General features: G+C 31.9%; 1 protein-coding gene and 1 long non-coding RNA gene across 15 annotated transcripts in view; one reads left to right on the top strand and one right to left on the bottom strand.

Moving 5' to 3' along the window:
- Positions 1 to 135: 135 nt before the first annotated feature.
- Positions 136 to 11,061, top strand: part of lbx1a (ladybird homeobox 1a) — a 111,922-nt gene continuing 100,996 nt past the window's right edge. For all 13 annotated transcript variants that reach the window (XM_073919719.1, XM_073919715.1, XM_073919722.1 and 10 more), the window contains exon 1: positions 136 to 255. The gene's annotated coding sequence lies outside the window, so the exon portion shown is untranslated. The remainder of the gene's footprint in view (positions 256 to 11,061) is intronic.
- On the bottom strand, positions 2,672 to 10,208 carry LOC141377193 (uncharacterized). 2 transcript variants are annotated; one of them, XR_012389331.1, is made up of 14 exons: positions 10,131 to 10,208; positions 9,725 to 9,850; positions 8,490 to 8,523; positions 8,298 to 8,327; positions 8,137 to 8,206; positions 7,783 to 7,812; positions 7,617 to 7,686; positions 7,504 to 7,531; positions 7,263 to 7,292; positions 7,086 to 7,155; positions 6,686 to 6,730; positions 5,576 to 5,709; positions 5,366 to 5,497; positions 2,672 to 2,951 (listed from the first exon to the last, which is right to left on the bottom strand). It is a non-coding gene; the product is annotated as an uncharacterized lncRNA (long non-coding RNA). The 2 variants fall into 2 exon arrangements; XR_012389332.1 differs by having other exon boundaries at positions 5,576 to 5,706.

Raw genomic sequence — 11,061 nt, 5'->3', positions numbered from 1 at the left:
GACTTGTGGGCTTGGTCATCCTGAGTTGACAGCCAGTACATCGTTTGATTGACAGCGAGGCGACCTCTCATCGTCAGTCCAGGCGTGTGCGCGCCTTTCCCTTTGCACTTCCGACCGAGGCGCGCGCCCCTTAACAAGACCAAGCTTGTACAATCACATGACGGGCAGCAACGTGATTTCTGCTGAAATCAATTAGTTAAGTGAATTTACAAAGTCTACGGTCACTAGAATGAAGGCACCACGGAGAATCCTACAGTGAGTAATTCTGAAAGACAGCATGGGGTACTAAAAGGCGGTTTTCATAATGGTTTGATGTGCTGTAAAGTGACTAATACATACGAGTAACGTTAATGTTAGCCTGCTATAAGTATCACTGCAGTACGTTAACTTAGTGAGGAGCTTGTTAGCTTTAAACTTTAGATTAGATTTAATACATATTATGTTTGTAGAAGATTATTTTAGTTGTGACCTAATATTTAACAATTTTTGGTCTCAAATAAAATACATTAACGTTATGTATAACGTGTCAAAGAAGAAAGGGGGCATCATAGCAATACATTTTTGATAATATATATTTTTTCTGCACATTAAAAAAAAAGAGTCCAGTTGGCTTAATATATATATATATATATATATATATATATATATATATATATATATATATATATATATATAAATATATATATATATATATATATATAAATTCTTTTGCAAAAGACAACACGTGAAATGGCATTAATAGGCGTTGAAACGCTGTTAAAATCCCGAAGGCCATATTTAATTAAACAATAATTATTTTATTACATTAAAAAGCATAATGCTGCAGAGCCTAAATATTAATAAATTATCATATTTTTTTACCCTTGGTCACTATTTTTCAAACCAGTAAGTTTGGCCAATTTGTCAGTAAGGGTTTTTTATGATCAATTTAATTATGATAATTACAAACATAATAAAATAAGAGGGAGTGATTTTATTTAAAAAAATAATAATATAACAACAATCTAATGTAATATGGAAACATATGTAATATAATAAATAGGTCAGAATAAGTATGTAGTTACATTGAATTACAGTTTGAAAGGAATGTTACATTTCTCCCATTATTTCACTTTACTTAAAGCATTAAAGTATATACTTTATTTATGTATTTATTTAATATGCTTTCTATGGATACAAAATCTTTTTGTGAATTGAACTTGATGCACACATGAAAATCACCTTAAATACATTTATAGCTTTCTGATCATTTATTGGTTTCTGATCAGTTGGTTATATATTTTCATCTTTTTTTTTAGGGAAAATTTTATATTTTTTAGGGAGTATTTAATAACAGCAGTAATGGTCAATTAAAATAGTCCATTGAATTTCCAGTGGTTGTATTTGACACCCACTATATTTGTTTTCTAACATAGTTCCGTATGCTTTGATTTTAAACATCCTGAATGTTCTGATGCTACACATACAGTTGGAGTCACAAGTCTGAGCTGATATGATCATTGTTAATTGAAGTGTGGTGATGATGATGACACGTTTTGATGCATGAAACTCCAGGAAGGTTCCAGAAAATCTTCCTCACTGGTCAGTGTCTCCCTGAGGGCTGACTGGGATTGGACTGATCTGTCATAAGACTCATATTAACAACCTCATCCTTTGTGCAAATCATTTATTCATATTTTTTAAAATACTTCACACAGACAGACAGTAGATGTTTAAAAAGGCATGTGCATTGCTGGCAACCCAAATATGAAGATATTCTAAATTAAAGCATGTGTTCAACAATATGGAAAAAAATGTATTTATTGAATTATTAATGACTAATAACAATAAGTGTAATTTGATAAATATCAGATTTTAAGCAGTCATACATAATAACCAGCACTCTAAAAAAAAATTCCGTAAAAAAACGGTAAAATGTACTGGCAGCTCATTACACAAATATTTTACCGTAAATTAAAAACGGAAAACTTCTGTTAATTGACAGTGTGTCCACATTAAAAAAACTAAAAAATATCCGTTTTTTGATGGTTAAACTACTGTAAAATAACGAACCATTTTATAGTAATTTAAGGGTTTTTCTATATAAAAAAACGGTTATTTTCTGTGTTTTTAAGGGTATACCAACAGTAAAAAAGCAGAACTATTTTGTGTTTTAATAGTATACCTACTGTAAAAAAACAGACAGATTTTGTGTTTTAATAGTATACCTACTGTAAAAAAACAGACAGATTCTGTGTTTTAATAGTATACCTACTGTAAAAAAACAGACAGATTCTGTGTTTTAATAGTATACCTACTGTAAAAAAACAGACAGATTCTGTGTTTTAATAGTATACCTACTGTAAAAAAACAGACAGATTCTGTGTTTTAATTGTATACCTACTGTAAAAAGAGGACTTTTTTGTTTTTTAATAGTATATATACAGTGAAAAAATGAACAGATTCTTTGTTTTAATGGGATACCTACTGTAAAAAAAATATTATTTTACTAATTTAATGCTCTTCAAGCAGCATAGAAATAGCAGTTGGTAAGGATAAACCTATACATATGGGAAATACACTACTAATGGTTTACCATAGTAAAACAAAACATGTATTCCATACTGTATGTGTAAAGAAGCAGTAAATAGTTTGTTAACTGTGAACTTACAATGATTAGTACAAAAACAACTTTGCAATTAAAACAGATTCTTTAATGAATACAAATCATTTGAATTCCAAATAGCAAGTTATACACACAATAAATACATATTGATATGTGAATCACACAGTGAGAAGTCTTGGCAAATAATCTCAAAGCAAATTAGTTTTAAATGTTAGCTTTAAGATAATTGAGGACAAGTGGGCAAATTACAAGTACTTTACATTAAGAAACCAGGTTAACTGCAAGATGGCAGGAAACAGACGATACAACTGGGTCTTCTTCCGCTCCAATACTGATACTTCAATGGCTGTAAAAAAAACAAAAAAAAAACAAAAACATTACTAATGACATTTCACTTACAACTGGGGTGATTCCTTGCATGTCAATAGTTTACACAAATGAAAGTTTTATCATCATCTTCATGTCTCACTCTTGTCATTTCAAGCCTGTCTGACTGACATACTTCAACAGAACAAAATAGGAGAAATAGGAGCAACATTCTTTAAAATATGATATTTTGTGTTTTGCAGAGGAAACAAAGTCATACAGGTTTAAAATGTCAAGAGAGTAGGTAAATTATGAATGATCAATTATTCAGTTTTGGGTGAGAAATCACTTTAAGATTTTTCAAAATAAAGTGTAGGTACTTTTGACAATATTCGGAACAATAATGCAAGAGAGAAACAGTAATATAAACAAACTATGCTGGTAACACTATAATAACTACGGGCTATGATTCATTTATGAAGCATTAGCAAATAGTGAATTCATTATCTGTTAAGCATTAACTCTACATTAATAGATGTTAGCAGTTGGTTATAAATACAGCTGCAAAATTTGCTACAGCTACAGTTTAATAATTGTGTTATCAAACTTAAATGATTGATTTTACATTACTATTTATAGATAAAAAAAAAAAAAATATATATATATATATATATATATATATATATATATATATAATATTATATTTAATATTGCATTATTTACAAAATTTCTTCCAGTTGTGGCCTAATCTAAAGTGAGGATTATTTATGATTTATAAATCCCTATAAACGACAGTTAAACCTTGCTGAATAGCAGGAGTGCCAAAATATAACATAAAACTGGATAAAACAACAATAAAATAATTTAATGATATATTACGATGCAACATTTCAGTGTTATTTAGCTATGTTTAAACTGTACAGTAATTTTATTTTAGATAAGATTTATTTTTCATTTAATACAATAAAATGAATTTCATTTTTAGAATATAACTGAATCTTTAATTGTGATTTATAAGGCGATTTACAAAGCATAAACAATCCTCACTTTAGGCTACAAAACTGGATGAAGTTAACAAAAGCACTTATTAAAATAAGTATTGTATATACTTTATATACTTATTTTTTATACTTTATATACAAGTATAACAATTACTATTCATTCATGTATTTTCCTTCAGCTTAGTGTGTGCTCACACTATGTATAGTTGCCTTGAACCAGGCCGAAGCACTCTTGTCCTCCCTCCCGTCTCCCCTGACGTCCCGCACTCACATTGCATTCGAGCCTGAGCACTCTTACATCATCGATGATGCGCTGTTTAGTTTAGGAAGTGCTCTCAGCACGGAGGAGAATTCTTTAGTTATATTGTTTTAGTTGTTTGGGATGCAGTAACACGCTGTCAAGAATTTCGCCGAACAGATCAGCCACTTTTGATGTTAATAAACAATCATAAACTCCTTGTGCTGCAGGAATAGGAGGTTTGCTAAAGGCGCAGCTGTGGTGCAGTAAGGGGTTTGCGTTCATTGAACAGTAATAGTGGTTAATTTATCCAAATCAAAGTCCCTTGCAAACTGTCATAGATTAAAGACACAAACCCCTCACTGCACAACAGCTGCACCTTTAGCAAACCTCCTAGTACCTGCAGCACGTTGACTTTGATTGTTTATGAGCGTCAAAAGTGGCTGATCTGTTCGGTGAAATATTTGACTGCGTGTCACTGCATATTGAACAACTAAAACGATATAACAATATAAAGAAATCTCCACTGTGCTGAGTGAGAGCACTTGTTAAACTGAACAGTGCGTTATTGATGATGTAAGCATGCTCAGGCTCGAATGCAATGTGAGTGCGGGTCGTCGGGGGAGACAAGCACGCTTCCAGTTTCAAGGCAACTGTGCATAGCATGAGTACGCCCTTGGAAACACCCATACACACATTTACAAACACACTCATACATAACAGCCAATTAAGTTAATCAATTTCCCTATAGCTTATGTCTTTGGACTGTGGGGGAAACCGGAGCACCCGGAGGTCTTCTTGCTGTGAGGCAACAGTGCTAGCCACTGAGCCACTGTGCTGCCCAACTATTACTATATGCCTGAATAATAAGATATATAAATGTTAGTTTAAATAGTTTATTAACCATTTACTTACACATTCTGAATGATTAGAAAAAAAATACACCAACTATTCTTAAATTACTGGTTTGTAAATAATGCTATACTAAATTTAGTAATGAAAAATTAATCATTAACAAAATATAAAAACAAAATCATTAAGCACATTATAGATGTGCTTATAAGTCAAGATTACAGCATTTGCAGCTGTAGTTATAAACTGTATACTAAGGTCTGTTAATGTAGAGTTAAAGCTTAACAGAACTTTTTGCTAATGCTTAATAAATTAATCAATAGTGTTTAGTTATTATAAAGTATTACCGGTTTGCTTAATTACCTTTAAATCTTCCAAGGATTCTGAAAGTCTTTCTGGTCTGACAGGAATCGAAGGAGTTTAGATGGTATGTTTCTGCTTGGTGCACTTTTTTCTGCTATGGACCTACATTCTGGATAGTTACTCAGCATGCTCCTGTTGTAAATACAACAAACATGTATCAACTTACTTGTCTTATAAAAATGAAATAAACTTAAAAATGTAAAAACAGACCTTCATATAAACTCCAGAGTCAGGGCTGCTTCCTTAGGCTACATAATGTTTAGCACATAAGAGACTAAACATGTAGCTCACCACAATTAGGGGACAGCTCAATGATCTTGTTATTGTGACTGTGGACTCTTCTTCTGAAAAAAAGAAAAGAAAAGTGAGTTGTGTGTTGGGTCTGGTACACGTCCACATGGAAAGAACCTATATAAACATATGGTTTAATATAGGTTTTGATTTAGGTTTTTGAAATATGTGACAAATATAAAATTGGCTGTTTTCCTATATTACATGTACATATATGGGTACACATATGCACACCTATATGGTAAATTATTAATATTATTAATAATATTATAAATATTATAATTATTATGTAAAATTATTCAAATACATGTCTGCTACATAATTTAAAAGAAATTAAAAAATATATATTTACTTAATCAAATATTACAAGAAATAATTATAGTGCAAAAACAAAAATAAGGCAAAAAAAAAACAATAAAGGAAAGAAAAAAAATGTAAAAAAATTATAAACCATTTTGTTTTACATTTCTTTCTTTTCCACTATCTTTATACAAGAAAGAATTGACCTTGAAAATGTTTCAGGAAAACGTGTAGACATCATAGCTTTCCATCTCCTCTCACTTATTTGCCATAGTTAAATTCCATAACATGCCAATAACATGTGATACAAAATTCAAGTGGCACATACATAAGTTTTTCGCATTTTTTAAGTTAGTTCTTACCCAGAGAGCAAACCTACGTTAAATTAACATTGAATAAATGTTAAAACATCAATCAAACTATCATTGAAACAACGTTAAAAAGTCACCACTGATTTTTAGGCAGTTTTCCACCCTGAAATAATGGTAATTCTATGATAATAAATAGACAAAACTGTCCCAAAATCAGCATTTATTCAACCAAAATTAAATCTTATTTTTTTACAATGAACCCAACATTAAATAAAATGTTAAATCAACCACACTATCATACAATTAATGTTGAAATTTAAAGTAGATTTTTAGCCAGTTTTGCATCCTGAAATAAAGTTATTACAATGACGCTAAATAGATTAAACGGTCACAAAATCAGCATGAAGGCCTGGCTCACCATCAAGATGCCCACATTGAAATTGTGTCTCTCATCATCAGGTGGCTAAGAGAAAAAAGAAAAGAGATTCAGCAGTGGACCAGTTATTTCTTTATCACTTTAAACAGACATTACCAAAATAAAGAACTTGTAACATTTCAAATGATGCAAAAATAAATAATAATAATAAATAACTGCTTGGTTCATTTAACAGATTACAGTAGCAGGTTAAAAAACCCAGATAGAACACCCACATCAACCCAGTTCTTTTTAGTTTGAATACATGTTAACAAAATTCAAAACTTACTGAAGCAAAATGTGTTCATGTAAACACTTAGTAAAAATATAGGTACAAGTAATTGGTTTGCCAAATAATAAAAATAAAAGCATCAATATCAAACAAAAACCCTGACCATTTTACCTCTTAAACTTGGAAGTTTACTGTCATCCCCTGTATTAGGTACAGATGGTCCAGCACAAGTGCCTGAGTTCTGAAAGAGCAAAGACATTCTTGGTAAAATGACAATAGATGCAATGCTAAATATAAATCATTTTTTATTTTAATTTTTTGTATTATTTATAAAAATGCAGTACTGACCAGTCAGCATAAATTTTTACACCAACACACCTACAACAAAAATAACACTCATTCAGTTTGAAACATGCAGCATATAGTCTACTTTTATACTTTACAAACTTTGTGGATAATAAAAAAAAATGAAAACATTTAAAACCCCAGCTGTATTTTATTTCATTTGTCCATATTAATTCAAATTCAGTTTGGATTGAATGTAAGATTTAAGATTTTTATTTAGATTGCTGTGAAAATGTACCTGTACCTTGTACTTATAACCAAAATTACAGAACCTGGAAATCAACAAAGCAAAATATCAGTGAACCTTATATGTACAAAACACTTAAAACCAAACAGAAAAAACGCTGAACATTTTACCTCTTAAACTTCAAAGTTTACCGTCATCTCCTGTATAAGGTACAGAGGGTCCAGCACAACTGCCTGAGTTCTGAAAGAGCAAACACATTCTTGGTAAAATTATAATAGATGCAATGCTAAATATAAATCATTGTTTATTTTTTTGGTTAAAAAATGCAGTACTAACCAGTCAGCATCACTTTTTACACCAACACACCTACAACAAAAATAACACTCATTCAGTTTGAAACATGCAGCACGTAGTCTACTTTTAAACTTTAAACTTTGTAAATAACAAAAAAATGAAAACATTTAAAATCCCAGGTGTATTTTATTTCATTTGTCCGTATTAATTCAAATTCAGTTTGGATTGAATGTAAGATTTAAGATTTTAATTTAGATTGCTGTGAAAATGTACCTGTACCTTGTACTTATAACTAAAATGACAACATAAACATAAAGCAAATCTTATATCATATATCAGTGAACCTTATATCTACAAAACACTCAAAATCAAACAGAAAAACCCTGAACATTTTACCTCTTAAACTTGAAAGTTTACTGTCATCTCCTGTATAAGGTACAGAGGGTCCAGCACAACTGCCTGAGTTCTGAAAGAGCAAACACATTCTTGGTAAAATGACAATAGATGCAATGCTAAATATAAATCATTATTGTTATGGTTAAAAATGCAGTACTAACCAGTCAGCATCAATTTTTACACCAACACACCTACAACAAAAATAACACTTATTCAGTTTGAGACAGTCTACATTTAGACTTCACAAACGTTGTGAATAATAAAAAAATGAAAACATTTAAAATCCCAGGTGTATTTTATTTCATTTGTCCGTATTAATTCAAATTCAGTTTGGATTGAATCTAAGAATTTACCTGTAACATGTACTTATAACCAAAATGAAAGAACCTGAAAGTCAACAAAGCAAAATATCAGTGAACCTTATTTGTGCAAATAAAACTCACTTAAAATCTACATAAAAAGATTTCATTTGCGATAACACCATGTGTAGTTCACTCTATTATCAAGGTTTCATTAAAATAAAACTCCTGATCTCCTAATAGTAAAGAAAGTATTGTTTGCTATAATGAATCGAACTGACAATTAGTTTGAAGAATTTTAAGACTGTGGAAGAACAACTCATCTTTATATCTTCATATTAGCTGCCCTTGAGGTTCTTAAAAGTGAATAAATAAATATCAATGACAGTTCAACTCGACTACAACAAACATTTAATTGTGTGCTTTAAGGTACACGTTGTATTTGAGGCCGAAAACGCATGACAGTGTAAACACTATAAATACTTTTAAATGTCACACACGTACTGTATCACTCTGTTATCTCTGTACACACAAACACGCGTCGCGAAATGCGGAAGTTTTTTTTTCGTTCCATTTGGCGAGCGTTGTTAAATTCCATAACACTCTCACCAGTTCTTGCTTCTTATTTGCGTCTATTACCCCAGTTTGTCACGCGGGATGAATGAAATGTTCATGAGTTAAAGTGAAACTGCCGAACTGCAGTTAAAGTCAGGCATCCTGCTGATTTGATTCATAAGGGCACTTGTTTGTCAGACGGCTCACCGGTCAGGTATACATCCGCGCTAAAATATCAAAGTATGAAAGTCACCCAGCTCCCAACCCAACGTTGAGAATAGATTAACGGCGATATATTTTTTTTTTACCGCGCGATAAGTCTCGCGTTAACGCAGCACGTTAATGCTGATAACGGCCCACCACTAATAAAAACTTTACGAGTGTGTATTTCCCCTCATACCGAGTTACAAATGCCTCCAATTCACGCGAGTCTAACTTATAACTTACTTAAAAACCAGCAAAGCTGTTCCACTGAAACTCGGTCACACAGCCTTAATACGTCGGTCAAACTAAAGCTAACATTTGATAACGTCAGTAAAAATATGAAATTAGTCATTAATATGCAAACAAACACAGACGGTCAGGTGTTGCGTTTGAAACACGTTAACGTTAGTGTTCATTAAAGGTAACGTATATCAACCAAACTACACAGTGACACAAACTTTGAATGCTATCCCTTGTTCAATGCACTGTACAAAGAAAACATTTATATTTCTATAAAATAATTAACATACCTTTTACACTCTTACAGACAAACTGACGTTTACCGTTAATCCAGTCAGGTGCAGAGGGAGTGAGTGGGTGATTGGACGTCACGCCACTTCCCGCGCACGGCAGTTTAGAAAAATACGGACAAACAACTGTAAATGAACAGATATCATATTTACTGATGAGAAAAACGTATAAAAAGGTAAAAAATCATTAGGTAAATGCTTGTTTAAATTACATTTAACCACTCATAGCTCAGTTTGATCTTAATGAAATAAAGTCTGATCTTATTAACAATATTAAACGTAATTCACTGCTGTACTTTCCATGGGCGCTTCATAAAAGACAAAAATCATTTTAAATAACGATAAAAAGGTAATAAAGCAGTCTTTTAACTAAAATATTGTTATATGTTTTATTAATCGTACTTACCAGGGAAAAAACAGAGGAAGAAATATGTCCCGGTGTCCATCAAACGCTGTCTGAGCTGCGATCCCCTTCCCACAATGCAATTCGAAAATGTATATAAACGGAAAAACACCCGTAATACGTGTATACGGAAAAAATCTGTTAAAATATACAGTCATTTAACTGTTATTTTACAGATTTTTTTTACAGTGAGGCATCCTTTTTGTTTGCTGTTTCTATGTTGACTCAACCCAGCTTTTTATGGCACTGGTGGTGGCGTCTGCAAATCTATAGAAACTTGCTCTTCACATGCTCATCATTCCTTCTCTTTCACTCCTCAATCCTCATGCCAGCACATGTGACCCTGGAGTATAGATTGAGCCGGTCTAGTTGATTGCTGTTGGTGTGTTCATGTAATGTTGGGTTGGAGAGTGTTGTGTACTTGATCAGGTTAAGAATGACTTAGATTGATGGCTGCCCCTGAAACCTAATATCCTTTCCCTCTATGGCTGATTCTCTGATGAATGTAATCAGGGACAGCTACTCACAAGCTGACAGCAGGTTAGATTTCTCCAGATCAATGGCGATGTCCTCTGCCTCTTAGAGTCTTTCTTTATAGTGGTGGCTGTTAAAAATCACACATTTACTCGGCTGTATTTATTAATTAGGAAGTGAGTATTAGAGCTCTGTATATTTGAAGATCTGATTGTGAGTTTATATTTCTGTATTGTGACTTTTCTAGTAATTATAAGAAAAACAGTTAGAATTGCAAAATACAAACTTGCAACTTAAAAATAATGTTTATATTGAATTTGTGGAGTTTATTTCTTGTGGTTCTGACTTTTGAGTGTATAGTATGTAAATTTAGCTCTGGGTGATCATTTAAAGAAGATTTTCATGGGCATTTTGTCAGTAAAGCTGGTTCTTGTTAAACTGAAAGCATGTGCTTTGAGAT

The sequence above is a fragment of the Danio rerio genome, chromosome 13 (assembly GCF_049306965.1).
Source record: "Danio rerio strain Tuebingen ecotype United States chromosome 13, GRCz12tu, whole genome shotgun sequence".
Lineage (NCBI taxonomy): Eukaryota > Metazoa > Chordata > Actinopteri > Cypriniformes > Danionidae > Danio > Danio rerio.
Note: the sequence above shows the minus strand (reverse complement) of the source record. Positions and strands in the feature narration are given on the sequence as shown.